General features: G+C 52.4%; 24 non-coding genes and 3 pseudogenes across 24 annotated transcripts; all 27 read left to right on the top strand.

Moving 5' to 3' along the window:
- The first annotated feature begins 524 nt into the window (after window positions 1-524).
- LOC144151078 (5S ribosomal RNA) lies at window positions 525-643 on the top strand. The gene has a single exon (XR_013318684.1). It is a non-coding gene; the product is annotated as a 5S ribosomal RNA (ribosomal RNA).
- Window positions 644-1,178: 535 nt separating this feature from the next.
- LOC144151077 (5S ribosomal RNA) lies at window positions 1,179-1,297 on the top strand. Its single transcript, XR_013318683.1, has one exon. It is a non-coding gene; the product is annotated as a 5S ribosomal RNA (ribosomal RNA).
- A 536-nt stretch (window positions 1,298-1,833) lies between these two features.
- Window positions 1,834-1,951, top strand: LOC144151208 (5S ribosomal RNA). The gene has a single exon (XR_013318809.1). It is a non-coding gene; the product is annotated as a 5S ribosomal RNA (ribosomal RNA).
- Window positions 1,952-2,488: 537 nt separating this feature from the next.
- Window positions 2,489-2,607, top strand: LOC144151076 (5S ribosomal RNA). Its single transcript, XR_013318682.1, has one exon. It is a non-coding gene; the product is annotated as a 5S ribosomal RNA (ribosomal RNA).
- A 536-nt stretch (window positions 2,608-3,143) lies between these two features.
- Window positions 3,144-3,262, top strand: LOC144151075 (5S ribosomal RNA). Its single transcript, XR_013318681.1, has one exon. It is a non-coding gene; the product is annotated as a 5S ribosomal RNA (ribosomal RNA).
- Window positions 3,263-3,797: 535 nt separating this feature from the next.
- LOC144151188 (5S ribosomal RNA) lies at window positions 3,798-3,916 on the top strand. The gene has a single exon (XR_013318790.1). It is a non-coding gene; the product is annotated as a 5S ribosomal RNA (ribosomal RNA).
- Window positions 3,917-4,450: 534 nt separating this feature from the next.
- On the top strand, window positions 4,451-4,569 carry LOC144151074 (5S ribosomal RNA). The gene has a single exon (XR_013318680.1). It is a non-coding gene; the product is annotated as a 5S ribosomal RNA (ribosomal RNA).
- A 537-nt stretch (window positions 4,570-5,106) lies between these two features.
- On the top strand, window positions 5,107-5,225 carry LOC144151072 (5S ribosomal RNA). Its single transcript, XR_013318679.1, has one exon. It is a non-coding gene; the product is annotated as a 5S ribosomal RNA (ribosomal RNA).
- A 537-nt stretch (window positions 5,226-5,762) lies between these two features.
- LOC144151071 (5S ribosomal RNA) lies at window positions 5,763-5,881 on the top strand. The gene has a single exon (XR_013318678.1). It is a non-coding gene; the product is annotated as a 5S ribosomal RNA (ribosomal RNA).
- Window positions 5,882-6,416: 535 nt separating this feature from the next.
- On the top strand, window positions 6,417-6,535 carry LOC144151069 (5S ribosomal RNA). Its single transcript, XR_013318676.1, has one exon. It is a non-coding gene; the product is annotated as a 5S ribosomal RNA (ribosomal RNA).
- Window positions 6,536-7,071: 536 nt separating this feature from the next.
- Window positions 7,072-7,190, top strand: LOC144151068 (5S ribosomal RNA). The gene has a single exon (XR_013318675.1). It is a non-coding gene; the product is annotated as a 5S ribosomal RNA (ribosomal RNA).
- A 536-nt stretch (window positions 7,191-7,726) lies between these two features.
- LOC144151067 (5S ribosomal RNA) lies at window positions 7,727-7,845 on the top strand. The gene has a single exon (XR_013318674.1). It is a non-coding gene; the product is annotated as a 5S ribosomal RNA (ribosomal RNA).
- A 573-nt stretch (window positions 7,846-8,418) lies between these two features.
- Window positions 8,419-8,537, top strand: LOC144151275 (5S ribosomal RNA; annotated as a pseudogene).
- A 5,474-nt stretch (window positions 8,538-14,011) lies between these two features.
- LOC144151240 (5S ribosomal RNA) lies at window positions 14,012-14,130 on the top strand (annotated as a pseudogene).
- Window positions 14,131-14,666: 536 nt separating this feature from the next.
- LOC144151066 (5S ribosomal RNA) lies at window positions 14,667-14,785 on the top strand. The gene has a single exon (XR_013318673.1). It is a non-coding gene; the product is annotated as a 5S ribosomal RNA (ribosomal RNA).
- Window positions 14,786-15,320: 535 nt separating this feature from the next.
- LOC144151065 (5S ribosomal RNA) lies at window positions 15,321-15,439 on the top strand. The gene has a single exon (XR_013318672.1). It is a non-coding gene; the product is annotated as a 5S ribosomal RNA (ribosomal RNA).
- A 536-nt stretch (window positions 15,440-15,975) lies between these two features.
- On the top strand, window positions 15,976-16,094 carry LOC144151190 (5S ribosomal RNA). The gene has a single exon (XR_013318792.1). It is a non-coding gene; the product is annotated as a 5S ribosomal RNA (ribosomal RNA).
- A 535-nt stretch (window positions 16,095-16,629) lies between these two features.
- Window positions 16,630-16,748, top strand: LOC144151064 (5S ribosomal RNA). The gene has a single exon (XR_013318671.1). It is a non-coding gene; the product is annotated as a 5S ribosomal RNA (ribosomal RNA).
- A 536-nt stretch (window positions 16,749-17,284) lies between these two features.
- LOC144151063 (5S ribosomal RNA) lies at window positions 17,285-17,403 on the top strand. Its single transcript, XR_013318670.1, has one exon. It is a non-coding gene; the product is annotated as a 5S ribosomal RNA (ribosomal RNA).
- Window positions 17,404-17,940: 537 nt separating this feature from the next.
- LOC144151062 (5S ribosomal RNA) lies at window positions 17,941-18,059 on the top strand. Its single transcript, XR_013318669.1, has one exon. It is a non-coding gene; the product is annotated as a 5S ribosomal RNA (ribosomal RNA).
- A 535-nt stretch (window positions 18,060-18,594) lies between these two features.
- On the top strand, window positions 18,595-18,713 carry LOC144151061 (5S ribosomal RNA). Its single transcript, XR_013318668.1, has one exon. It is a non-coding gene; the product is annotated as a 5S ribosomal RNA (ribosomal RNA).
- Window positions 18,714-19,250: 537 nt separating this feature from the next.
- On the top strand, window positions 19,251-19,369 carry LOC144151060 (5S ribosomal RNA). The gene has a single exon (XR_013318667.1). It is a non-coding gene; the product is annotated as a 5S ribosomal RNA (ribosomal RNA).
- Window positions 19,370-19,904: 535 nt separating this feature from the next.
- Window positions 19,905-20,023, top strand: LOC144151058 (5S ribosomal RNA). The gene has a single exon (XR_013318665.1). It is a non-coding gene; the product is annotated as a 5S ribosomal RNA (ribosomal RNA).
- Window positions 20,024-20,560: 537 nt separating this feature from the next.
- Window positions 20,561-20,679, top strand: LOC144151056 (5S ribosomal RNA). The gene has a single exon (XR_013318664.1). It is a non-coding gene; the product is annotated as a 5S ribosomal RNA (ribosomal RNA).
- Window positions 20,680-24,987: 4,308 nt separating this feature from the next.
- Window positions 24,988-25,106, top strand: LOC144151239 (5S ribosomal RNA; annotated as a pseudogene).
- A 537-nt stretch (window positions 25,107-25,643) lies between these two features.
- LOC144151055 (5S ribosomal RNA) lies at window positions 25,644-25,762 on the top strand. The gene has a single exon (XR_013318663.1). It is a non-coding gene; the product is annotated as a 5S ribosomal RNA (ribosomal RNA).
- A 536-nt stretch (window positions 25,763-26,298) lies between these two features.
- Window positions 26,299-26,417, top strand: LOC144151054 (5S ribosomal RNA). The gene has a single exon (XR_013318662.1). It is a non-coding gene; the product is annotated as a 5S ribosomal RNA (ribosomal RNA).
- Window positions 26,418-26,815: the final 398 nt, after the last annotated feature.

The raw sequence follows: 26,815 nt of genomic DNA, 5'->3' as shown, positions 1-26,815 counted from the left end.
TTTAAAACTTTCCGTATTAATTTGCGTTCAAAGAGTTGTTTCTATTTTTTTTTTCCCCCACCAAGTTTCGTTTGCCCCCTGGCGGTGGCGGGGGCGCGGAAGGACCACTAGATGATGCTTCGCCGCAGCGCAGCGGGCGAGTTAGCCGATTTTCCACCCTTCGTTGGGCGCGGCGGATTACCTGTGACTGACTCGTCTTTCTATCTGCCCCTCGAAGGTCGTGAAAGCAGGCATTTCGCACTTCCGGAGCACCTGCGGCTAATGTGCGACAAACGGAAGCATTCCCCAACGTCTAGCCAGCGTGACCACAACGACTCAAGGCCACATTCGTTTCCAAAAGTGTTCCCCAAGTGCGCGCAGCAATGTTCGGCGACTTGAGGGCTTCGTGCGACGTCGCGGGATCCCTAGGATATGGAGTGATGTGTTGCGGCGGCCGTGTGTCCTGCCGAACAACAGGTGAAATGGTAGAGATGCTGGTTGTTGGTGTAATGTGTTATAAAAAGGCACGTAAGGCTTCGATTCTCGCCATCGGCCATACCATGCTGAATACGCCGGTTCTCGTCCGATCACCGAAGCTAAGCAGCATTGGGCTCGGTCAGTACTTGGGAGGGAGACCACCTGGGAACACCGAGTGCCGATGGCATCCTCTTTTGCTTTTTAAAACTTTCCGTATTAATTTGCGTTCAAAGAGTTGTTTCTATTTTTTTTCCCCCACCAAGTTTCGTTTGCCCCCTGGCGGTGGCGGGGGCGCGGAAGGACCACTAGATGATGCTTCGCCGCAGCGCAGCGGGCGAGTTAGCCGATTTTCCACCCTTCGTTGGGCGCGGCGGATTACCTGTGACTGACTCGTCTTTCTATCTGCCCCTCGAAGGTCGTGAAAGCAGGCATTTCGCACTTCCGGAGCACCTGCGGCTAATGTGCGACAAACGGAAGCATTCCCCAACGTCTAGCCAGCGTGACCACAACGACTCAAGGCCACATTCGTTTCCAAAAGTGTTCCCCAAGTGCGCGCAGCAATGTTCGGCGACTTGAGGGCTTCGTGCGACGTCGCGGGATCCCTAGGATATGGAGTGATGTGTTGCGGCGGCCGTGTGTCCTGCCGAACAACAGGTGAAATGGTAGAGATGCTGGTTGTTGGTGTAATGTGTTATAAAAAGGCACGTAAGGCTTCGATTCTCGCCATCGGCCATACCATGCTGAATACGCCGGTTCTCGTCCGATCACCGAAGCTAAGCAGCATTGGGCTCGGTCAGTACTTGGGAGGGAGACCACCTGGGAACACCGAGTGCCGATGGCATCCTCTTTTGCTTTTTAAAACTTTCCGTATTAATTTGCGTTCAAAGAGTTGTTTCTATTTTTTTTTCCCCCACCAAGTTTCGTTTGCCCCCTGGCGGTGGCGGGGGCGCGGAAGGACCACTAGATGATGCTTCGCCGCAGCGCAGCGGGCGAGTTAGCCGATTTTCCACCCTTCGTTGGGCGCGGCGGATTACCTGTGACTGACTCGTCTTTCTATCTGCCCCTCGAAGGTCGTGAAAGCAGGCATTTCGCACTTCCGGAGCACCTGCGGCTAATGTGCGACAAACGGAAGCATTCCCCAACGTCTAGCCAGCGTGACCACAACGACTCAAGGCCACATTCGTTTCCAAAAGTGTTCCCCAAGTGCGCGCAGCAATGTTCGGCGACTTGAGGGCTTCGTGCGACGTCGCGGGATCCCTAGGGTATGGAGTGATGTGTTGCGGCGGCCGTGTGTCCTGCCGAACAACAGGTGAAATGGTAGAGATGCTGGTTGTTGGTGTAATGTGTTATAAAAAGGCACGTAAGGCTTCGATTCTCGCCATCGGCCATACCATGCTGAATACGCCGGTTCTCGTCCGATCACCGAAGCTAAGCAGCATTGGGCTCGGTCAGTACTTGGGAGGAGACCACCTGGGAACACCGAGTGCCGATGGCATCCTCTTTTGCTTTTTAAAACTTTCCGTATTAATTTGCGTTCAAAGAGTTGTTTCTATTTTTTTTTTCCCCCACCAAGTTTCGTTTGCCCCCTGGCGGTGGCCGGGGCGCGGAAGGACCACTAGATGATGCTTCGCCGCAGCGCAGCGGGCGAGTTAGCCGATTTTCCACCCTTCGTTGGGCGCGGCGGATTACCTGTGACTGACTCGTCTTTCTATCTGCCCCTCGAAGGTCGTGAAAGCAGGCATTTCGCACTTCCGGAGCACCTGCGGCTAATGTGCGACAAACGGAAGCATTCCCCAACGTCTAGCCAGCGTGACCACAACGACTCAAGGCCACATTCGTTTCCAAAAGTGTTCCCCAAGTGCGCGCAGCAATGTTCGGCGACTTGAGGGCTTCGTGCGACGTCGCGGGATCCCTAGGATATGGAGTGATGTGTTGCGGCGGCCGTGTGTCCTGCCGAACAACAGGTGAAATGGTAGAGATGCTGGTTGTTGGTGTAATGTGTTATAAAAAGGCACGTAAGGCTTCGATTCTCGCCATCGGCCATACCATGCTGAATACGCCGGTTCTCGTCCGATCACCGAAGCTAAGCAGCATTGGGCTCGGTCAGTACTTGGGAGGGAGACCACCTGGGAACACCGAGTGCCGATGGCATCCTCTTTTGCTTTTTAAAACTTTCCGTATTAATTTGCGTTCAAAGAGTTGTTTCTATTTTTTTTTTCCCCACCAAGTTTCGTTTGCCCCCTGGCGGTGGCGGGGGCGCGGAAGGACCACTAGATGATGCTTCGCCGCAGCGCAGCGGGCGAGTTAGCCGATTTTCCACCCTTCGTTGGGCGCGGCGGATTACCTGTGACTGACTCGTCTTTCTATCTGCCCCTCGAAGGTCGTGAAAGCAGGCATTTCGCACTTCCGGAGCACCTGCGGCTAATGTGCGACAAACGGAAGCATTCCCCAACGTCTAGCCAGCGTGACCACAACGACTCAAGGCCACATTCGTTTCCAAAAGTGTTCCCCAAGTGCGCGCAGCAATGTTCGGCGACTTGAGGGCTTCGTGCGACGTCGCGGGATCCCTAGGATATGGAGTGATGTGTTGCGGCGGCCGTGTGTCCTGCCGAACAACAGGTGAAATGGTAGAGATGCTGGTTGTTGGTGTAATGTGTTATAAAAAGGCACGTAAGGCTTCGATTCTCGCCATCGGCCATACCATGCTGAATACGCCGGTTCTCGTCCGATCACCGAAGCTAAGCAGCATTGGGCTCGGTCAGTACTTGGGAGGGAGACCACCTGGGAACACCGAGTGCCGATGGCATCCTCTTTTGCTTTTTAAAACTTTCCGTATTAATTTGCGTTCAAAGAGTTGTTTCTATTTTTTTTCCCCCACCAAGTTTCGTTTGCCCCCTGGCGGTGGCGGGGGCGCGGAAGGACCACTAGATGATGCTTCGCCGCAGCGCAGCGGGCGAGTTAGCCGATTTTCCACCCTTCGTTCGGCGCGGCGGATTACCTGTGACTGACTCGTCTTTCTATCTGCCCCTCGAAGGTCGTGAAAGCAGGCATTTCGCACTTCCGGAGCACCTGCGGCTAATGTGCGACAAACGGAAGCATTCCCCAACGTCTAGCCAGCGTGACCACAACGACTCAAAGCCACATTCGTTTCCAAAAGTGTTCCCCAAGTGCGCGCAGCAATGTTCGGCGACTTGAGGGCTTCGTGCGACGTCGCGGGATCCCTAGGATATGGAGTGATGTGTTGCGGCGGCCGTGTGTCCTGCCGAACAACAGGTGAAATGGTAGAGATGCTGGTTGTTGGTGTAATGTGTTATAAAAAGGCACGTAAGGCTTCGATTCTCGCCATCGGCCATACCATGCTGAATACGCCGGTTCTCGTCCGATCACCGAAGCTAAGCAGCATTGGGCTCGGTCAGTACTTGGGAGGGAGACCACGTGGGAACACCGAGTGCCGATGGCATCCTCTTTTGCTTTTTAAAACTTTCCGTATTAATTTGCGTTCAAAGAGTTGTTTCTATTTTTTTCCCCCACCAAGTTTCGTTTGCCCCCTGGCGGTGGCGGGGGCGCGGAAGGACCACTAGATGATGCTTCGCCGCAGCGCAGCGGGCGAGTTAGCCGATTTTCCACCCTTCGTTGGGCGCGGCGGATTACCTGTGACTGACTCGTCTTTCTATCTGCCCCTCGAAGGTCGTGAAAGCAGGCATTTCGCACTTCCGGAGCACCTGCGGCTAATGTGCGACAAACGGAAGCATTCCCCAACGTCTAGCCAGCGTGACCACAACGACTCAAGGCCACATTCGTTTCCAAAAGTGTTCCCCAAGTGCGCGCAGCAATGTTCGGCGACTTGAGGGCTTCGTGCGACGTCGCGGGATCCCTAGGATATGGAGTGATGTGTTGCGGCGGCCGTGTGTCCTGCCGAACAACAGGTGAAATGGTAGAGATGCTGGTTGTTGGTGTAATGTGTTATAAAAAGGCACGTAAGGCTTCGATTCTCGCCATCGGCCATACCATGCTGAATACGCCGGTTCTCGTCCGATCACCGAAGCTAAGCAGCATTGGGCTCGGTCAGTACTTGGGAGGGAGACCACCTGGGAACACCGAGTGCCGATGGCATCCTCTTTTGCTTTTTAAAACTTTCCGTATTAATTTGCGTTCAAAGAGTTGTTTCTATTTTTTTTTTCCCCCACCAAGTTTCGTTTGCCCCCTGGCGGTGGCGGGGGCGCGGAAGGACCACTAGATGATGCTTCGCCGCAGCGCAGCGAGCTAGTTAGCCGATTTTCCACCCTTCGTTGGGCGCGGCGGATTACCTGTGACTGACTCGTCTTTCTATCTGCCCCTCGAAGGTCGTGAAAGCAGGCATTTCGCACTTCCGGAGCACCTGCGGCTAATGTGCGACAAACGGAAGCATTCCCCAACGTCTAGCCAGCGTGACCACAACGACTCAAGGCCACATTCGTTTCCAAAAGTGTTCCCCAAGTGCGCGCAGCAATGTTCGGCGACTTGAGGGCTTCGTGCGACGTCGCGGGATCCCTAGGATATGGAGTGATGTGTTGCGGCGGCCGTGTGTCCTGCCGAACAACAGGTGAAATGGTAGAGATGCTGGTTGTTGGTGTAATGTGTTATAAAAAGGCACGTAAGGCTTCGATTCTCGCCATCGGCCATACCATGCTGAATACGCCGGTTCTCGTCCGATCACCGAAGCTAAGCAGCATTGGGCTCGGTCAGTACTTGGGAGGGAGACCACCTGGGAACACCGAGTGCCGATGGCATCCTCTTTTGCTTTTTAAAACTTTCCGTATTAATTTGCGTTCAAAGAGTTGTTTCTATTTTTTTTTTCCCCCACCAAGTTTCGTTTGCCCCCTGGCGGTGGCGGGGGCGCGGAAGGACCACTAGATGATGCTTCGCCGCAGCGCAGCGGGCGAGTTAGCCGATTTTCCACCCTTCGTTGGGCGCGGCGGATTACCTGTGACTGACTCGTCTTTCTATCTGCCCCTCGAAGGTCGTGAAAGCAGGCATTTCGCACTTCCGGAGCACCTGCGGCTAATGTGCGACAAACGGAAGCATTCCCCAACGTCTAGCCAGCGTGACCACAACGACTCAAGGCCACATTCGTTTCCAAAAGTGTTCCCCAAGTGCGCGCAGCAATGTTCGGCGACTTGAGGGCTTCGTGCGACGTCGCGGGATCCCTAGGATATGGAGTGATGTGTTGCGGCGGCCGTGTGTCCTGCCGAACAACAGGTGAAATGGTAGAGATGCTGGTTGTTGGTGTAATGTGTTATAAAAAGGCACGTAAGGCTTCGATTCTCGCCATCGGCCATACCATGCTGAATACGCCGGTTCTCGTCCGATCACCGAAGCTAAGCAGCATTGGGCTCGGTCAGTACTTGGGAGGGAGACCACCTGGGAACACCGAGTGCCGATGGCATCCTCTTTTGCTTTTTAAAACTTTCGGTATTAATTTGCGTTCAAAGAGTTGTTTCTATTTTTTTTCCCCCACCAAGTTTCGTTTGCCCCCTGTCGGTGGCGGGGGCGCGGAAGGACCACTAGATGATGCTTCGCCGCAGCGCAGCGGGCGAGTTAGCCGATTTTCCACCCTTCGTTGGGCGCGGCGGATTACCTGTGACTGACTCGTCTTTCTATCTGCCCCTCGAAGGTCGTGAAAGCAGGCATTTCGCACTTCCGGAGCACCTGCGGCTAATGTGCGACAAACGGAAGCATTCCCCAACGTCTAGCCAGCGTGACCACAACGACTCAAGGCCACATTCGTTTCCAAAAGTGTTCCCCAAGTGCGCGCAGCAATGTTCGGCGACTTGAGGGCTTCGTGCGACGTCGCGGGATCCCTAGGATATGGAGTGATGTGTTGCGGCGGCCGTGTGTCCTGCCGAACAACAGGTGAAATGGTAGAGATGCTGGTTGTTGGTGTAATGTGTTATAAAAAGGCACGTAAGGCTTCGATTCTCGCCATCGGCCATACCATGCTGAATACGCCGGTTCTCGTCCGATCACCGAAGCTAAGCAGCATTGGGCTCGGTCAGTACTTGGGAGGGAGACCACCTGGGAACACCGAGTGCCGATGGCATCCTCTTTTGCTTTTTAAAACTTTCCGTATTAATTTGCGTTCAAAGAGTTGTTTCTATTTTTTTTTCCCCCACCAAGTTTCGTTTGCCCCCTGGCGGTGGCGGGGGCGCGGAAGGACCACTAGATGATGCTTCGCCGCAGCGCAGCGGGCGAGTTAGCCGATTTTCCACCCTTCGTTGGGCGCGGCGGATTACCTGTGACTGACTCGTCTTTCTATCTGCCCCTCGAAGGTCGTGAAAGCAGGCATTTCGCACTTCCGGAGCACCTGCGGCTAATGTGCGACAAACGGAAGCATTCCCCAACGTCTAGCCAGCGTGACCACAACGACTCAAGGCCACATTCGTTTCCAAAAGTGTTCCCCAAGTGCGCGCAGCAATGTTCGGCGACTTGAGGGCTTCGTGCGACGTCGCGGGATCCCTAGGATATGGAGTGATGTGTTGCGGCGGCCGTGTGTCCTGCCGAACAACAGGTGAAATGGTAGAGATGCTGGTTGTTGGTGTAATGTGTTATAAAAAGGCACGTAAGGCTTCGATTCTCGCCATCGGCCATACCATGCTGAATACGCCGGTTCTCGTCCGATCACCGAAGCTAAGCAGCATTGGGCTCGGTCAGTACTTGGGAGGGAGACCACCTGGGAACACCGAGTGCCGATGGCATCCTCTTTTGCTTTTTAAAACTTTCCGTATTAATTTGCGTTCAAAGAGTTGTTTCTATTTTTTTTTCCCCCACCAAGTTTCGTTTGCCCCCTGGCGGTGGCGGGGGCGCGGAAGGACCACTAGATGATGCTTCGCCGCAGCGCAGCGGGCGAGTTAGCCGATTTTCCACCCTTCGTTGGGCGCGGCGGATTACCTGTGACTGACTCGTCTTTCTATCTGCCCCTCGAAGGTCGTGAAAGCAGGCATTTCGCACTTCCGGAGCACCTGCGGCTAATGTGCGACAAACGGAAGCATTCCCCAACGTCTAGCCAGCGTGACCACAACGACTCAAGGCCACATTCGTTTCCAAAAGTGTTCCCCAAGTGCGCGCAGCAATGTTCGGCGACTTGAGGGCTTCGTGCGACGTCGCGGGATCCCTAGGATATGGAGTGATGTGTTGCGGCGGCCGTGTGTCCTGCCGAACAACAGGTGAAATGGTAGAGATGCTGGTTGTTGGTGTAATGTGTTATAAAAAGGCACGTAAGGCTTCGATTCTCGCCATCGGCCATACCATGCTGAATACGCCGGTTCTCGTCCGATCACCGAAGCTAAGCAGCATTGGGCTCGGTCAGTACTTGGGAGGGAGACCACCTGGGAACACCGAGTGCCGATGGCATCCTCTTTTGCTTTTTAAAACTTTCCGTATTAATTTGCGTTCAAAGAGTTGTTTCTATTTTTTTTTTCCCCCACCAAGTTTCGTTTGCCCCCTGGCGGTGGCGGGGGCGCGGAAGGACCACTAGATGATGCTTCGCCGCAGCGCAGCGGGCGAGTTAGCCGATTTTCCACCCTTCGTTGGGCGCGGCGGATTACCTGTGACTGACTCGTCTTTCTATCTGCCCCTCGAAGGTCGTGAAAGCAGGCATTTCGCACTTCCGGAGCACCTGCGGCTAATGTGCGACAAACGGAAGCATTCCCCAACGTCTAGCCAGCGTGACCACAACGACTCAAGGCCACATTCGTTTCCAAAAGTGTTCCCCAAGTGCGCGCAGCAATGTTCGGCGACTTGAGGGCTTCGTGCGACGTCGCGGGATCCCTAGGATATGGAGTGATGTGTTGCGGCGGCCGTGTGTCCTGCCGAACAACAGGTGAAATGGTAGAGATGCTGGTTGTTGGTGTAATGTGTTATAAAAAGGCACGTAAGGCTTCGATTCTCGCCATCGGCCATACCATGCTTTACCAAAAAAAAAAAAAAATCGGCCATACCATGCTGAATACGCCGGTTCTCGTCCGATCACCGAAGCTAAGCAGCATTGCGCTCGGTCAGTACTTGGGAGGGAGACCACCTGGGAACACCGAGTGCCGATGGCATCCTCTTTTGCTTTTTAAAACTTTCCGTATTAATTTGCGTTCAAAGAGTTGTTTCTATTTTTTTTTTCCCCCACCAAGTTTCGTTTGCCCCCTGGCGGTGGCGGGGGCGCGGAAGGACCACTAGATGATGCTTCGCCGCAGCGCAGCGGGCGAGTTAGCCGATTTTCCACCCTTCGTTGGGCGCGGCGGATTACCTGTGACTGACTCGTCTTTCTATCTGCCCCTCGAAGGTCGTGAAAGCAGGCATTTCGCACTTCCGGAGCACCTGCGGCTAATGTGCGACAAACGGAAGCATTCCCCAACGTCTAGCCAGCGTGACCACAACGACTCAAGGCCACATTCGTTTCCAAAAGTGTTCCCCAAGTGCGCGCAGCAATGTTCGGCGACTTGAGGGCTTCGTGCGACGTCGCGGGATCCCTAGGATATGGAGTGATGTGTTGCGGCGGCCGTGTGTCCTGCCGAACAACAGGTGAAATGGTAGAGATGCTGGTTGTTGGTGTAATGTGTTATAAAAAGGCACGTAAGGCTTCGATTCTCGCCATCGGCCATACCATGCACACTCGCCGACCGGTTCTCGTAGGGAGCGGTCGCGCGATGGCTAGCTCCGCAGGAGTACGGGCGAGCGGAGGCGCCGAACCGGTTTCGCCGCCGAGCGGCCCGCCGGCCGGGTACCGATTTCTCCTACCCGCGCTTCCCTCCAACGAAGGCATGAAGGCGTGCGTCGTGTTGCACTGCGACCTCGAAGGACGGCCATACAGGATCGAGGATTTCCGCTCACCGCTGGAGGAGCTTGGAGTCATCAAGGCGGTGAGTGGCATCGGGCCATTCCAAATGAGCCACGTTTGGTTGGTGAAGTTACGAACGAAGGAGGCGAAGGAGAAGCTCGTCATGAGCGGAAGTTTACGAGTTAAGGGGCGGCATTGTGCTGTCATCGATCCAGCGAGGCAGGACATGACTGTCAAATTGCACTGGGTGCCGTTTGATGACCCCGACGAGCCACTAGCGAGGATTCTTAGCGAGTTCGGCGAGGTGAAGGAGATGAAGAGGGAGGAATGGAGAGTCGCCGGTTTTAGTCTGCCGGACTCGACAACCCGCACGGTCAGAATGACCCTGCGGGAGGGGGTCGTCCCGGACTCTCTCCCGGAACTCATCCAGTACGGAGACGGTGTGGTGTTGTGTGTGGTGCCGGGCCGAGCCCCTACATGCCTGCGGTGCGGGATGCGGGGACACATTCGGCGTGACTGTGCGACGCCGCAGTGCTCGAAGTGCCGCGTTTTCGGGCACGTGCGGCACGATTGTGTTCGTACTTACGCGAACGTGACGGGAAACCGTCGCGGGAATGAGGTCGCTCCAGATCTTATGGATCAGGAGGAAGCGGAGCGAGCGGCAAGCGCGGCGCCGGTGTCAACCAGCAGCACGGGCAGCGGCGGAGACGGCGATGGCGTGCTGGCCCCCCTGGCAGCGAACAATGAGCCGGCTCCCAAGATGGCTGCCCCAGCAGAAGGGACCGAGCAAGTTGGTGAGGAAGCCGGGAGAAAGGAGGAGGAAACCACCCAAGAAGTGGACGAGACGAAAGAGAGCGAGAAGAACGCCATTCTGGCCGAGTCCGAAAACAGTGAGGAGGAAGGAAGCAGCTCGGAGGGGGCCATGGATGCCACACAGGCTTCTGCGAAAAGGCCCCGCGACGCGGGGGAAGAGGCCCTCGCGGCTCAGCGGCTGCGGCGGCTGGAAAACGAGTGGAAGGTGGTGGGGAGGAAAAAGAAATTTGGAAGCCTCTCGCAGCGATCCACTTCACTGACCCGCGAACAAAAACCTGACCATGGAGGCAGCGGGTGACCGTCGCCTGTGAACGAGTGAGGGGACAGAATGGTTCTGGCGTATGGTGGCTAGCGTGAGTTCTTTGGTGTTTGTTTGCCTCTCCTTTTCACGCGGTTTCGGGGGTCTGTATTTTACTTCTGTTTTTTTTTAAATGAATCTTAAGCTGAAAGCACCTTTAAAAATAGGGACGCTAAACGTCCGAGGGTTGGGGTCTAAAAAGAGGCGAAACAGTGTGTCTTCTTTAATTAATAAAAATCAGCTAGACATTCTTGGCATTCAGGAAACTAAAGTTGAAACCGAAGCACACACTGACAGCATGGTTGAGCCATTTGTGGAAAATTTCATGGTTGCAGTGAGCCACTCGTTTGGGTTTTCGGCTGGGTGTTGCCTGTTAATTAGGAAGTCGTTAGAAGTAGTGATTCAAAATGTAGTCAGCTGTAAGGATGGTAGATTTGTTTTGTGTGATTTCATTTATGCAGACATTGAGTTTAGAGTAGTGTGTTTATATGCGCCGACAAAACCTGCTGCGCGATACACTTTTTTTGAAAGTATAGAAAACTACCTTGAAACCGAAAGAGTGTTAATAATACTAGGAGACTTTAATTGTGTGTGCGAGCGTAAAGATCGGTCAAATCAGGACGCGGCTGTAGATCGCAGCGCGAAGCTGCTTGCCAAAATCGTGGCAGACAGTGGTCTGGAAGATGTGGCATTGGTAGGCGAAGAAGTGAAAACGGTACATTATACATACTTCCAGGGCGCGAGTCATGCGCGTTTAGACCGCATTTATGTCTCCGCTGAATTGGTGCCTTGTTGTAGAGAATATAAAGTTGAAGAAGTGTCTTTTAGCGACCATTGTTTGGTAGCGGTATCCCTAGGGGAAAAAATCAAGCGTAGTCATAAGTTTAACTGGTCCTTGTGGAAAATCAACGCGAGGCTGCTTGATGATAAAGAGTTTGTTGGTAGTGTAAAAAATTACTGCGATAACGACTACGGAAGAAATTGCAATAGTAAAAGCGAAGCATGGGAGTGCTTTAAACAAAAAGTTAAACTTATGGCCATAGAAAGATCTAGTATGATAAGAAGAAGTGATATACAGGAGGAAACACTCTTACGCCGCAACCTAAAATCTTTAATTGAAGAAGAAACAAAGCGGCCGGGAATATTTATTGAGGATATAAATAAAACAAAACAGGAGCTCGAAAGGATAGATATAGATAAATATAAAGGAGCTGCAGTGAGAGCACGAGCTGAAAAATATCTGGCGGGTGAGCAGCCAACAAAGCGGGCCATAGCTGACGAAAAGCGTCATGCACGCAAACAAGATATTGGCGAAATAGAATGGGCAGGTGTTTTAACTAGGGATGAGGCGGAAATAGCGCAAGCTTTCACCCAATATTATCAGGAACTTTTTGCACTGAAGAACCCGACCGAAAACGGTTTCGAAACAGAGTTTTTGAACTTACTGCCGCAACTGGATAGCGAAAGTACTGAAATGATGGAAAGGGAGATCACCCTGAGCGAAATCGAAGAGGCTATCGACAACTTGAACTCGGGTAAATCACCAGGACCTGACGGAATCAGTTCAGTGTTTTATAAGAAGTTTAAAGGGGAAGTTGCGGGTCTCCTTCATGGAGTGTTTAAGGAATCTTTTGAGCTTGGCCGTCTCCCTCCTTCCTTTTCCAAGGCTCACACGGTTTTGATTCCGAAGGGGGAAACGCCAGAAATATTAATTAAAGTTACAGGGTACAGACCAATTACGTTGACCAACACAGATTATAAAGTACTCATGAAAGTCTTGGCCAGCAGATTACAAAGTGTCATAACAGGGATAATAGGCCCGCATCAAACATGCGGAATTAAGGGCAGAACAATCTTTTCAAACATTCATGTGGCTCGAAGTATCCTCGAGTACTGCGATGCAGACCATCGCACTGTAGCTATGGTACAGGTAGACCTTGAGAAAGCCTTTGACCGCGTGTGTCATAGCGTTCTCTTTTCTATTCTGGAGCATGTTAAAGTAGGATCCGTTGTCACCAAAGGGATAAGGATGGCGTACAATAACTGTACCACCAACATCATAGTTAACAGGAAACTTACAGAACAGATAAGTGTTTACTCCTCGGTGAGACAAGGATGTCCATTGAGTCCCCTGCTTTTCGCTCTTTATCTAGAGCCATTGTGTGCCAGGGTAATTGCCAGTGGCAGTATCCGAGGCTTTTGCGTTCAAGCGTGCGAGGTAAAAGTTCTGGCGTACGCTGACGACGTGGCTTTCTTTTGCGCGGACAAAGAAAGCGTTCGAAACACCCTGTCCCTGACACAGAGATTTTGTGAAGTCACAGGTAGCAAGGTCAATTTGAGCAAATGTGTAGGCCTGTGGCACGGTGAATGGGAGGAAACACCGTCGGTTTATGGGGGTATGCAGTGGTTCACCACGCCATCCAAGTATTTGGGCGTGCCTTTAGACCGTTATAAGGAAAACACAGACTACTGGGGGGAGAGGGTTCAGGAGGTGCGTGCGAGCACGTTATCGTGGGGAGGGAGGCAGTTGTCAATTTTTGCGCGGGCAACCGTCTGTAACACGTTTCTAGTAGCCAGGCTCTGGTACGTTATGCAGGTTTTGTCATGTGCCAGAGTCAATGTACAAAAGTTCCACCGAGTATTTGCAGTGTTTGTCTGGCAGTCTTCGTTTGAGCGGACGAGCCGTAGTAATTTGTTTAGAAGACTTGGGGACGGGGGTCTGGGGCTTTCACACCTGTTTGTCAAGCAGGTAGTGTCAAGATTTTTGTATCTAAGGGACCAGTCGGACCCATTTGTTCGCACATGCTTGCAAATCCTGTTGGCCTCGGCACTACCTGATTATGTTGTGTCCACTGTAGATTATATATCGTACAGAGGAGGCGGGTACCTGCGTGAAGTGGTGTCAGCTTTTCGTTTCTTGTCGGTGCGTTTTTCATTAGACTATCTTTCTACTGTGACCCGTAAAAGACTATCTCGGGATTTAGTGGAAACCCTGTTTCCAGAACCAGTATATCGCTCCATGTATAAGAGTAGACACCGGCCTGACGTGCTAAAGAGAGTGAAGAAAATGGCTGTTCCTGGTGGGATTAAGTCTTTCTTTTTCAACCTGCATACGAACACTCTTCCTGTCATGACATGGCAGGAGAGGAGGGGAGTTTACCTGCCATGGGGACCTGACTGCTACCTGTGTAAGAAACCAGAGACCATAGAACATGTTTTTCTGGACTGCTGGGACGCAGTTTTCTTCTGGGACGTCCTCCAGAGAACAATTAAGAAAGAACTACCTTTGACTGCTCAAGGCATCCGCTATCTCGAGTTACAACCAGATGTAATCCCGTACGACCTCATTTTTCTTCTGGGGTTGCACGCAATATGGCAGAGCAGGCTAGCGGTACGGCATAATGTAAATGCCCGATCCGTTCATGGTTATTTTATTGAAAACGTGTGCAAGGTCCGTGAAGTGTTAAAAATGTGTTATGATGATGATGTTCTGGATTTATGTAACAAATTGATTGAAATGAAAGTCCATTGGAATGTAAATATCGTTTAATGTGGTTGTGAAGTGATTGTTTGTTACACTGAGAAAAATGCTGTTTTGAAGTGCTCTTGTTGAGTTTTGCAATAAAGAAAAAAAAAAAAAAATCGGCCATACCATGCTGAATACGCCGGTTCTCGTCCGATCACCGAAGCTAAGCAGCATTGGGCTCGGTCAGTACTTGGGAGGGAGACCACCTGGGAACACCGAGTGCCGATGGCATCCTCTTTTGCTTTTTAAAACTTTCCGTATTAATTTGCGTTCAAAGAGTTGTTTCTATTTTTTTTTCCCCCACCAAGTTTCGTTTGCCCCCTGGCGGTGGCGGGGGCGCGGAAGGACCACTAGATGATGCTTCGCCGCAGCGCAGCGGGCGAGTTAGCCGATTTTCCACCCTTCGTTGGGCGCGGCGGATTACCTGTGACTGACTCGTCTTTCTATCTGCCCCTCGAAGGTCGTGAAAGCAGGCATTTCGCACTTCCGGAGCACCTGCGGCTAATGTGCGACAAACGGAAGCATTCCCCAACGTCTAGCCAGCGTGACCACAACGACTCAAGGCCACATTCGTTTCCAAAAGTGTTCCCCAAGTGCGCGCAGCAATGTTCGGCGACTTGAGGGCTTCGTGCGACGTCGCGGGATCCCTAGGATATGGAGTGATGTGTTGCGGCGGCCGTGTGTCCTGCCGAACAACAGGTGAAATGGTAGAGATGCTGGTTGTTGGTGTAATGTGTTATAAAAAGGCACGTAAGGCTTCGATTCTCGCCATCGGCCATACCATGCTGAATACGCCGGTTCTCGTCCGATCACCGAAGCTAAGCAGCATTGGGCTCGGTCAGTACTTGGGAGGGAGACCACCTGGGAACACCGAGTGCCGATGGCATCCTCTTTTGCTTTTTAAAACTTTCCGTATTAATTTGCGTTCAAAGAGTTGTTTCTATTTTTTTTCCCCCACCAAGTTTCGTTTGCCCCCTGGCGGTGGCGGGGGCGCGGAAGGACCACTAGATGATGCTTCGCCGCAGCGCAGCGGGCTAGTTAGCCGATTTTCCACCCTTCGTTGGGCGCGGCGGATTACCTGTGACTGACTCGTCTTTCTATCTGCCCCTCGAAGGTCGTGAAAGCAGGCATTTCGCACTTCCGGAGCACCTGCGGCTAATGTGCGACAAACGGAAGCATTCCCCAACGTCTAGCCAGCGTGACCACAACGACTCAAGGCCACATTCGTTTCCAAAAGTGTTCCCCAAGTGCGCGCAGCAATGTTCGGCGACTTGAGGGCTTCGTGCGACGTCGCGGGATCCCTAGGATATGGAGTGATGTGTTGCGGCGGCCGTGTGTCCTGCCGAACAACAGGTGAAATGGTAGAGATGCTGGTTGTTGGTGTAATGTGTTATAAAAAGGCACGTAAGGCTTCGATTCTCGCCATCGGCCATACCATGCTGAATACGCCGGTTCTCGTCCGATCACCGAAGCTAAGCAGCATTGGGCTCGGTCAGTACTTGGGAGGGAGACCACCTGGGAACACCGAGTGCCGATGGCATCCTCTTTTGCTTTTTAAAACTTTCCGTATTAATTTGCGTTCAAAGAGTTGTTTCTATTTTTTTTTCCCCCACCAAGTTTCGTTTGCCCCCTGGCGGTGGCGGGGGCGCGGAAGGACCACTAGATGATGCTTCGCCGCAGCGCAGCGGGCGAGTTAGCCGATTTTCCACCCTTCGTTGGGCGCGGCGGATTACCTGTGACTGACTCGTCTTTCTATCTGCCCCTCGAAGGTCGTGAAAGCAGGCATTTCGCACTTCCGGAGCACCTGCGGCTAATGTGCGACAAACGGAAGCATTCCCCAACGTCTAGCCAGCGTGACCACAACGACTCAAGGCCACATTCGTTTCCAAAAGTGTTCCCCAAGTGCGCGCAGCAATGTTCGGCGACTTGAGGGCTTCGTGCGACGTCGCGGGATCCCTAGGATATGGAGTGATGTGTTGCGGCGGCCGTGTGTCCTGCCGAACAACAGGTGAAATGGTAGAGATGCTGGTTGTTGGTGTAATGTGTTATAAAAAGGCACGTAAGGCTTCGATTCTCGCCATCGGCCATACCATGCTGAATACGCCGGTTCTCGTCCGATCACCGAAGATAAGCAGCATTGGGCTCGGTCAGTACTTGGGAGGGAGACCACCTGGGAACACCGAGTGCCGATGGCATCCTCTTTTGCTTTTTAAAACTTTCCGTATTAATTTGCGTTAAAAGAGTTGTTTCTATTTTTTTTCCCCCACCAAGTTTCGTTTGCCCCCTGGCGGTGGCGGGGGCGCGGAAGGACCACTAGATGATGCTTCGCCGCAGCGCAGCGGGCGAGTTAGCCGATTTTCCACCCTTCGTTGGGCGCGGCGGATTACCTGTGACTGACTCGTCTTTCTATCTGCCCCTCGAAGGTCGTGAAAGCAGGCATTTCGCACTTCCGGAGCACCTGCGGCTAATGTGCGACAAACGGAAGCATTCCCCAACGTCTAGCCAGCGTGACCACAACGACTCAAGGCCACATTCGTTTCCAAAAGTGTTCCCCAAGTGCGCGCAGCAATGTTCGGCGACTTGAGGGCTTCGTGCGACGTCGCGGGATCCCTAGGATATGGAGTGATGTGTTGCGGCGGCCGTGTGTCCTGCCGAACAACAGGTGAAATGGTAGAGATGCTGGTTGTTGGTGTAATGTGTTATAAAAAGGCACGTAAGGCTTCGATTCTCGCCATCGGCCATACCATGCTGAATACGCCGGTTCTCGTCCGATCACCGAAGCTAAGCAGCATTGGGCTCGGTCAGTACTTGGGAGGGAGACCACCTGGGAACACCGAGTGCCGATGGCATCCTCTTTTGCTTTTTAAAACTTTCCGTATTAATTTGCGTTCAAAGAGTTGTTTCTATTTTTTTTTCCCCCACCAAGTTTCGTTTGCCCCCTGGCAGTGGCGGGGGCGCGGAAGGACCACTAGATGATGCTTCGCCGCAGCGCAGCGGGCGAGTTAGCCGATTTTCCACCCTTCGTTGGGCGCGGCGGATTACCTGTGACTGACTCGTCTTTCTATCTGCCCCTCGAAGGTCGTGAAAGCAGGCATTTCGCACTTCCGGAGCACCTGCGGCTAATGTGCGACAAACGGAAGCATTCCCCAACGTCTAGCCAGCGTGACCACAACGACTCAAGGCCACATTCGTTTCCAAAAGTGTTCCCCAAGTGCGCGCAGCAATGTTCGGCGACTTGAGGGCTTCGTGCGACGTCGCGGGATCCCTAGGATATGGAGTGATGTGTTGCGGCGGCCGTGTGTCCTGCCGAACAAGAGGTGAAATGGTAGAGATGCTGGTTGTTGGTGTAATGTGTTATAAAAAGGCACGTAAGGCTTCGATTCTCGCCATCGGCCATACCATGCTGAATACGCCGGTTCTCGTCCGATCACCGAAGCTAAGCAGCATTGGGCTCGGTCAGTACTTGGGAGGGAGACCACCTGGGAACACCGAGTGCCGATGGCATCCTCTTTTGCTTTTTAAAACTTTCCGTATTAATTTGCGTTCAAAGAGTTGTTTCTATTTTTTTTTTCCCCCACCAAGTTTCGTTTGCCCCCTGGCGGTGGCGGGGGCGCGGAAGGACCACTAGATGATGCTTCGCCGCAGCGCAGCGGGCGAGTTAGCCGATTTTCCACCCTTCGTTGGGCGCGGCGGATTACCTGTGACTGACTCGTCTTTCTATCTGCCCCTCGAAGGTCGTGAAAGCAGGCATTTCGCACTTCCGGAGCACCTGCGGCTAATGTGCGACAAACGGAAGCATTCCCCAACGTCTAGCCAGCGTGACCACAACGACTCAAGGCCACATTCGTTTCCAAAAGTGTTCCCCAAGTGCGCGCAGCAATGTTCGGCGACTTGAGGGCTTCGTGCGACGTCGCGGGATCCCTAGGATATGGAGTGATGTGTTGCGGCGGCCGTGTGTCCTGCCGAACAACAGGTGAAATGGTAGAGATGCTGGTTGTTGGTGTAATGTGTTATAAAAAGGCACGTAAGGCTTCGATTCTCGCCATCGGCCATACCATGCTGAATACGCCGGTTCTCGTCCGATCACCGAAGCTAAGCAGCATTGGGCTCGGTCAGTACTTGGGAGGGAGACCACCTGGGAACACCGAGTGCCGATGGCATCCTCTTTTGCTTTTTAAAACTTTCCGTATTAATTTGCGTTCAAAGAGTTGTTTCTATTTTTTTTCCCCCACCAAGTTTCGTTTGCCCCCTGGCGGTGGCGGGGGCGCGGAAGGACCACTAGATGATGCTTCGCCGCAGCGCAGCGGGCGAGTTAGCCGATTTTCCACCCTTCGTTGGGCGCGGCGGATTACCTGTGACTGACTCGTCTTTCTATCTGCCCCTCGAAGGTCGTGAAAGCAGGCATTTCGCACTTCCGGAGCACCTGCGGCTAATGTGCGACAAACGGAAGCATTCCCCAACGTCTAGCCAGCGTGACCACAACGACTCAAGGCCACATTCGTTTCCAAAAGTGTTCCCCAAGTGCGCGCAGCAATGTTCGGCGACTTGAGGGCTTCGTGCGACGTCGCGGGATCCCTAGGATATGGAGTGATGTGTTGCGGCGGCCGTGTGTCCTGCCGAACAACAGGTGAAATGGTAGAGATGCTGGTTGTTGGTGTAATGTGTTATAAAAAGGCACGTAAGGCTTCGATTCTCGCCATCGGCCATACCATGCTGAATACGCCGGTTCTCGTCCGATCACCGAAGCTAAGCAGCATTGGGCTCGGTCAGTACTTGGGAGGGAGACCACCTGGGAACACCGAGTGCCGATGGCATCCTCTTTTGCTTTTTAAAACTTTCCGTATTAATTTCCGTTCAAAGAGTTGTTTCTATTTTTTTTTTCCCCCACCAAGTTTCGTTTGCCCCCTGGCGGTGGCGGGGGCGCGGAAGGACCACTAGATGATGCTTCGCCGCAGCGCAGCGGGCGAGTTAGCCGATTTTCCACCCTTCGTTGGGCGCGGCGGATTACCTGTGACTGACTCGTCTTTCTATCTGCCCCTCGAAGGTCGTGAAAGCAGGCATTTCGCACTTCCGGAGCACCTGCGGCTAATGTGCGACAAACGGAAGCATTCCCCAACGTCTAGCCAGCGTGACCACAACGACTCAAGGCCACATTCGTTTCCAAAAGTGTTCCCCAAGTGCGCGCAGCAATGTTCGGCGACTTGAGGGCTTCGTGCGACGTCGCGGGATCCCTAGGATATGGAGTGATGTGTTGCGGCGGCCGTGTGTCCTGCCGAACAACAGGTGAAATGGTAGAGATGCTGGTTGTTGGTGTAATGTGTTATAAAAAGGCACGTAAGGCTTCGATTCTCGCCATCGGCCATACCATGCTGAATACGCCGGTTCTCGTCCGATCACCGAAGCTAAGCAGCATTGGGCTCGGTCAGTACTTGGGAGGGAGACCACCTGGGAACACCGAGTGCCGATGGCATCCTCTTTTGCTTTTTAAAACTTTCCGTATTAATTTGCGTTCAAAGAGTTGTTTCTATTTTTTTTCCCCCACCAAGTTTCGTTTGCCCCCTGGCGGTGGCGGGGGCGCGGAAGGACCACTAGATGATGCTTCGCCGCAGCGCAGCGGGCGAGTTAGCCGATTTTCCACCCTTCGTTGGGCGCGGCGGATTACCTGTGACTGACTCGTCTTTCTATCTGCCCCTCGAAGGTCGTGAAAGCAGGCATTTCGCACTTCCGGAGCACCTGCGGCTAATGTGCGACAAACGGAAGCATTCCCCAACGTCTAGCCAGCGTGACCACAACGACTCAAGGCCACATTCGTTTCCAAAAGTGTTCCCCAAGTGCGCGCAGCAATGTTCGGCGACTTGAGGGCTTCGTGCGACGTCGCGGGATCCCTAGGATATGGAGTGATGTGTTGCGGCGGCCGTGTGTCCTGCCGAACAACAGGTGAAATGGTAGAGATGCTGGTTGTTGGTGTAATGTGTTATAAAAAGGCACGTAAGGCTTCGATTCTCGCCATCGGCCATACCATGCTGAATACGCCGGTTCTCGTCCGATCACCGAAGCTAAGCAGCATTGGGCTCGGTCAGTACTTGGGAGGGAGACCACCTGGGAACACCGAGTGCCGATGGCATCCTCTTTTGCTTTTTAAAACTTTCCGTATTAATTTGCGTTCAAAGAGTTGTTTCTATTTTTTTTTTTCCCCACCAAGTTTCGTTTGCCCCCTGGCGGTGGCGGGGGCGCGGAAGGACCACTAGATGATGCTTCGCCGCAGCGCAGCGGGCGAGTTAGCCGATTTTCCATTCTTCGTTGGGCGCGGCGGATTACCTGTGACTGACTCGTCTTTCTATCTGCCCCTCGAAGGTCGTGAAAGCAGGCATTTCGCACTTCCGGAGCACCTGCGGCTAATGTGCGACAAACGGAAGCATTCCCCAACGTCTAGCCAGCGTGACCACAACGACTCAAGGCCACATTCGTTTCCAAAAGTGTTCCCCAAGTGCGCGCAGCAATGTTCGGCGACTTGAGGGCTTGGTGCGACGTCGCGGGATCCCTAGGATATGGAGTGATGTGTTGCGGCGGCCGTGTGTCCTGCCGAACAACAGGTGAAATGGTAGAGATGCTGGTTGTTGGTGTAATGTGTTATAAAAAGGCACGTAAGGCTTCGATTCTCGCCATCGGCCATACCATGCTGAATACGCCGGTTCTCGTCCGATCACCGAAGCTAAGCAGCATTGGGCTCGGTCAGTACTTGGGAGGGAGACCACCTGGGAACACCGAGTGCCGATGGCATCCTTTTTTGCTTTTTAAAACTTTCCGTATTAATTTGCGTTCAAAGAGTTGTTTCTATTTTTTTTTTCCCCCACCAAGTTTCGTTTGCCCCCTGGCGGTGGCGGGGGCGCGGAAGGACCACTAGATGATGCTTCGCCGCAGCGCAGCGGGCGAGTTAGCCGATTTTCCACCCTTCGTTGGGCGCGGCGGATTACCTGTGACTGACTCGTCTTTCTATCTGCCCCTCGAAGGTCGTGAAAGCAGGCATTTCGCACTTCCGGAGCACCTGCGGCTAATGTGCGACAAACGGAAGCATTCCCCAACGTCTAGCCAGCGTGACCACAACGACTCAAGGCCACATTCGTTTCCAAAAGTGTTCCCCAAGTGCGCGCAGCAATGTTCGGCGACTTGAGGGCTTCGTGCGACGTCGCGGGATCCCTAGGATATGGAGTGATGTGTTGCGGCGGCCGTGTGTCCTGCCGAACAACAGGTGAAATGGTAGAGATGCTGGTTGTTGGTGTAATGTGTTATAAAAAGGCACGTAAGGCTTCGATTCTCGCCATCGGCCATACCATGCTTTTTTTTTTTTTTTTTTCTTTATTGCCGTACAAAGCATAACAAAATAAAACTATACAAACACTAACAGCACCAGGTATTACCTGGAGAACCAGTGCACTTTCATCTTAATCAGTTTACTGAACAATGACAACACTTCCTCGTCCACTTTTTCCTTTTCCATCACTTCACGTATTCTTGACACACTTTCGACAAAGTACTCTTGAACAGACCGGGCCCTTGGGTCGCTGTTTCTGACAGCCATACGGCTCCGCCAGATACTATGCAGCCCCAAGAGCATGATCGCGTCGTATGGGTATTCGTTATTTACAACTGGAAGAAACCGGATCCCGTAGGCGTCTATTGGGAGGTCCTTCTGCAGCGTGCGCTGAAGGACGTCCCAATAAAACACGGCGTCCCAACAGTCAATAAACACATGCTCTACGGTCTCCGGCTTCTTGCACAACCTCCAGTCTGTGCCCCATGGCACGAGCATACCTTTCTCCTGCATCCACACTAGTACTGGTAGCGTGCCAGAATGTAGGTTAAAAAAGAAAGTCTTTACTCCCGGCGGCAACCACATCTTTTTTACCCGTTTTAGCACATTCTGGCCGGGGCGGCCTGCGTACATACTTCTATAAAAAGGAACAGGGAAAACAACACTCACTAAGTCTTTATACAAAACACGTCTACTAACACTGCTCAAGTACTCTAACGAAAACCTACATGCTAAAAAATTAAAAGACAACACAACCTCCCGCAGATAACGCGACGACACTCTCGACATTCCCACACACGATGACACAACGAAGTTGGGGAGTTCGCCAGCCAACATGACCTGCATGTACGTACGTAGGAATGGGTCGTTTTGATCCCTGAGGAACATGAAACGCGAAACGACCTGTCTCAAGAATAGGTGCCCCAGACCGACACCTCCACTGCCCACCGTACGAAACAAGTTTGTTCTCGCTGTGCGCTCCCACGCTGAGTTCCACACAAATGTGGCGAACACACGGTGGAACAGCTGAAGATTTGCTCTCGTGCAAAACAACGCCTGTAGCACGTACCAAACCTTTGCCGCCAGGAAAACGTTACAAACCGTGGCACGGGCGAAAATTGACAGATCTCTCCCTGCCCACCGCTCTGTCTGGGCCCGAGCCTCTGACGCCTTTTCGTTCCAAAATTTAGTGTTTTCTTTGTACCGGTCCAAAGGTACGCCTAGGTACGTAGTTGGTGTAGTCTCCCAGCGAATATTCTCGAAAACAGTGGGAGGCTCTTCCCACACCCCGTGCCACACCCCCAAGCACTTATCCCTGTTTATTACACTTCCGCTCATTTCACAATATCTCTGTGTGATGGACAGAGCCCCGCGAACACTTTCTTCGTTTGTGGCAAAAATAGCCACATCATCTGCATATGCTAGTATGCGCACCTCACTCGACTCTACCTCAAAACCTTTGACCTTGTCGCTACTTAGAATTTTCCTGCACAAGGGCTCCAAGAACAAGGAAAACAACAACGGCGACATCGGACAACCCTGCCTGACAGACGAGCGGACATCTATGCGCCTCGAAAGCTTGCCATTAACTATGAGACTCGTTGTACAGTTTAAATACGCCATACGCACTCCCTTACACAGCACTGATCCCAGCCCCACGTACTCTAAGATAGAAAAAAGAACTTCGTGCGGGACCCGATCAAAGGCTTTCGAGAGATCAATTTGCAACAGAGCCACTCTGAGAGCCTCGCTATCGCAATATTCAAAAATGCTTCTTGCAACGTGGATGTTCGTGAATATTGACCTGCCTTTTATACCACACGTTTGGTGGCCTCCTACGATATTTCCTATTACAGTTTGCAACCTATTTGCGAGGACCTTCATGAATATTTTATAGTCTACATTGGTGAGTGTTATCGGCCTATAGTCATTTACATTCTTCAGTTTCACTTCATCTTCACACTTGGGGAACAAAATTGTGTGTGCTCTAGAAAAAGAAACTGGCAACGCCCCCTTCTCCAACGCTTCAGAGAACACTCTTTGCAAGGCGGATGCCGTTTCACATTTAAATTCCTTATAGAAAGCGGCCGTGAGGCCGTCAGGTCCTGGCGATTTACCTGGATTCAAGTCTTCTATAGCCTTAATTATCTCTGCAACACTAACTTCTAGTTCCAACGATTCTGTTTCTACAGACTCTAGTTTCGGTAAACAAGATAGGAATTCTGCCTCAAACCCACTTTTGGAGGGGCTATGTAGAGAAAAGAGCTGAGCATAGTGCTCCTCGAAAGCTTTCTGGATGGACTCCTGGTCGTTTCTCACCATGCCTTTGTATTCTATTTCGGTTATTTCGTTTTTGCGCGCGTACAGCTTCTCGTCTGATAAGGCTCGTTTGGTTGGCGCTTCTCCTCCTAACAATTTCTCTGACCTCGCCCGGATGACTGCACCTTTGTATTTTTGTTCATCTATTAGTTCTAATTTATGCTTTATGTCTCTAACATCTGCTGTGAAGGTATCAGACCTATCTTCTTCTACTCTAAGTAATTTCGCCAAGTGCTGTCTTAAACTATTTTCCTCCTTACGAGCTTGGCATTGAATTACACTGCCCCTTTCTATAGCTTTCATTTTTACACTCTGTTTAAAAAGCTCCCACTTCTCTTCACTACTCCTGCTATCGTCTGATGACAATGATACAATAGCTTCCCTCGTCGACTCAACAAACCCCTCATCCTCTAGTAATCGAGCATTAAATTTCCACGTTTCATGCAGAGCCTCCTCTTTTTCTTTTGCCCTAATGTAAGTGTGACCAGGCTATGGTCACTGAAGGACACCGGTTCGACGGAATAATTATTACAGAGTACTGCTAATTCTGCCGACACATAAATCCTGTCAAGTCGCGCTTGGCTAGCCCCCTGATGGTGGGTAAAACTGCTACATTTTCCTCCCCTGGCAAGGTGCGCGGCGTCGGCCAACTGTAACCGCGCTATCAATCCAGCGAGAAAGTCGGCACTCTCATCCCTACGCTTTACACCACCCAGGCGGTCGTCGTCCTCCCACACACAGTTGAAATCCCCCAAAACAAAAATATGTCTGTTACAATCTATAAGGGGCTCGATGTCCCGAAAAAATTCCAGCCTCTCCTTGACCTTCGTAGGGGCATACAGACAAACAACGCGACAGCTATAAATGCCCCTAGAAAAATCACATACAACAAATCTACCTTGGTCGCCTACAACAACACTCTGAACATCAATGCCGGCCGCAATTCTAACAAATACGCAGCAGCCTGCAGAGTTTCCAGATGCATGGCTAACACAAACGTTAAAACGCGCTCGAAACGGGGCAACCATGCAGTCTGTACCGCTTTCGCTATCTACCTTGGTCTCTTGGATGGCGATCACGTCCAAGTCTCTCTCGTGAAGCAGCCGCCGCACCTGGTATTGTCTTCGCCTGCAGCTCAGTCCACGCACATTAAGCGTGCCCACACGTAGTGGGCCGCCAAAAGACGACACTCCTGACGCAAGCACGGGAGAGATTGTTCACACTCGCACACCCATTGACCACCCGAAACCTGCACGACGACTCACTTTTGGCTGGGCGGCGGATGTTCACCCGCGCTGTCGCCTGTTGCTGGGAGTTCGCGATCACGACACGCCGTTCTCGGGGTAGGAAGGTATTTCCCCTTCTTCCCCGTCGCCGTCTTCCATTCATGTTCGAGGCTCCGCAGCCGTTGCGCCGCGACAACCTCCTCTCCTTTCTCAAAAAAAAAAAAAAAAAAAAAAATCGGCCATACCATGCTGAATACGCCGGTTCTCGTCCGATCACCGAAGCTAAGCAGCATTGGGCTCGGTCAGTACTTGGGAGGGAGACCACCTGGGAACACCGAGTGCCGATGGCATCCTCTTTTGCTTTTTAAAACTTTCCGTATTAATTTGCGTTCAAAGAGTTGTTTCTATTTTTTTTTTCCCCCACCAAGTTTCGTTTGCCCCCTGGCGGTGGCGGGGGCGCGGAAGGACCACTAGATGATGCTTCGCCGCAGCGCAGCGGGCGAGTTAGCCGATTTTCCACCCTTCGTTGGGCGCGGCGGATTACCTGTGACTGACTCGTCTTTCTATCTGCCCCTCGAAGGTCGTGAAAGCAGGCATTTCGCACTTCCGGAGCACCTGCGGCTAATGTGCGACAAACGGAAGCATTCCCCAACGTCTAGCCAGCGTGACCACAACGACTCAAGGCCACATTCGTTTCCAAAAGTGTTCCCCAAGTGCGCGCAGCAATGTTCGGCGACTTGAGGGCTTCGTGCGACGTCGCGGGATCCCTAGGATATGGAGTGATGTGTTGCGGCGGCCGTGTGTCCTGCCGAACAACAGGTGAAATGGTAGAGATGCTGGTTGTTGGTGTAATGTGTTATAAAAAGGCACGTAAGGCTTCGATTCTCGCCATCGGCCATACCATGCTGAATACGCCGGTTCTCGTCCGATCACCGAAGCTAAGCAGCATTGGGCTCGGTCAGTACTTGGGAGGGAGACCACCTGGGAACACCGAGTGCCGATGGCATCCTCTTTTGCTTTTTAAAACTTTCCGTATTAATTTGCGTTCAAAGAGTTGTTTCTATTTTTTTTCCCCCCACCAAGTTTCGTTTGCCCCCTGGCGGTGGCGGGGGCGCGGAAGGACCACTAGATGATGCTTCGCCGCAGCGCAGCGGGCGAGTTAGCCGATTTTCCACCCTTCGTTGGGCGCGGCGGATTACCTGTGACTGACTCGTCTTTCTATCTGCCCCTCGAAGGTCGTGAAAGCAGGCATTTCGCACTTCCGGAGCACCTGCGGCTAATGTGCGACAAACGGAAGCATTCCCCAACGTCTAGCCAGCGTGACCACAACGACTCAAGGCCACATTCGTTTCCAAAAGTGTTCCCCAAGTGCGCGCAGCAATGTTCGGCGACTTGAGGGCTTCGTGCGACGTCGCGGGATCCCTAGGATATGGAGTGATGTGTTGCGGCGGCCGTGTGTCCTGCCGAACAACAGGTGAAATGGTAGAGATGCTGGTTGTTGGTGTAATGTGTTATAAAAAGGCACGTAAGGCTTCGATTCTCGCCATCGGCCATACCATGCTGAATACGCCGGTTCTCGTCCGATCACCGAAGCTAAGCAGCATTGGGCTCGGTCAGTACTTGGGAGGGAGACCACCTGGGAACACCGAGTGCCGATGGCATCCTCTTTTGCTTTTTAAAACTTTCCGTATTAATTTGCGTTCAAAGAGTTGTTTCTATTTTTTTTTTCCCCCACCAAGTTTCGTTTGCCCCCTGGCGGTGGCGGGGGCGCGGAAGGACCACTAGATGATGCTTCGCCGCAGCGCAGCGGGCGAGTTAGCCGATTTTCCACCCTTCGTTGGGCGCGGCGGATTACCTGTGACTGACTCGTCTTTCTATCTGCCCCTCGAAGGTCGTGAAAGCAGGCATTTCGCACTTCCGGAGCACCTGCGGCTAATGTGCGACAAACGGAAGCATTCCCCAACGTCTAGCCAGCGTGACCACAACGACTCAAGGCCACATTCGTTTCCAAAAGTGTTCCCCAAGTGCGCGCAGCAATGTTCGGCGACTTGAGGGCTTC

The sequence above is a fragment of the Haemaphysalis longicornis genome, unplaced genomic scaffold (assembly GCF_048455015.1).
Source record: "Haemaphysalis longicornis isolate Haplotype H1 unplaced genomic scaffold, Haemaphysalis longicornis Haplotype H1 scaffold_88, whole genome shotgun sequence".
NCBI classification, from domain to species: domain Eukaryota; kingdom Metazoa; phylum Arthropoda; class Arachnida; order Ixodida; family Ixodidae; genus Haemaphysalis; species Haemaphysalis longicornis.
Note: the sequence above shows the minus strand (reverse complement) of the source record. Positions and strands in the feature narration are given on the sequence as shown.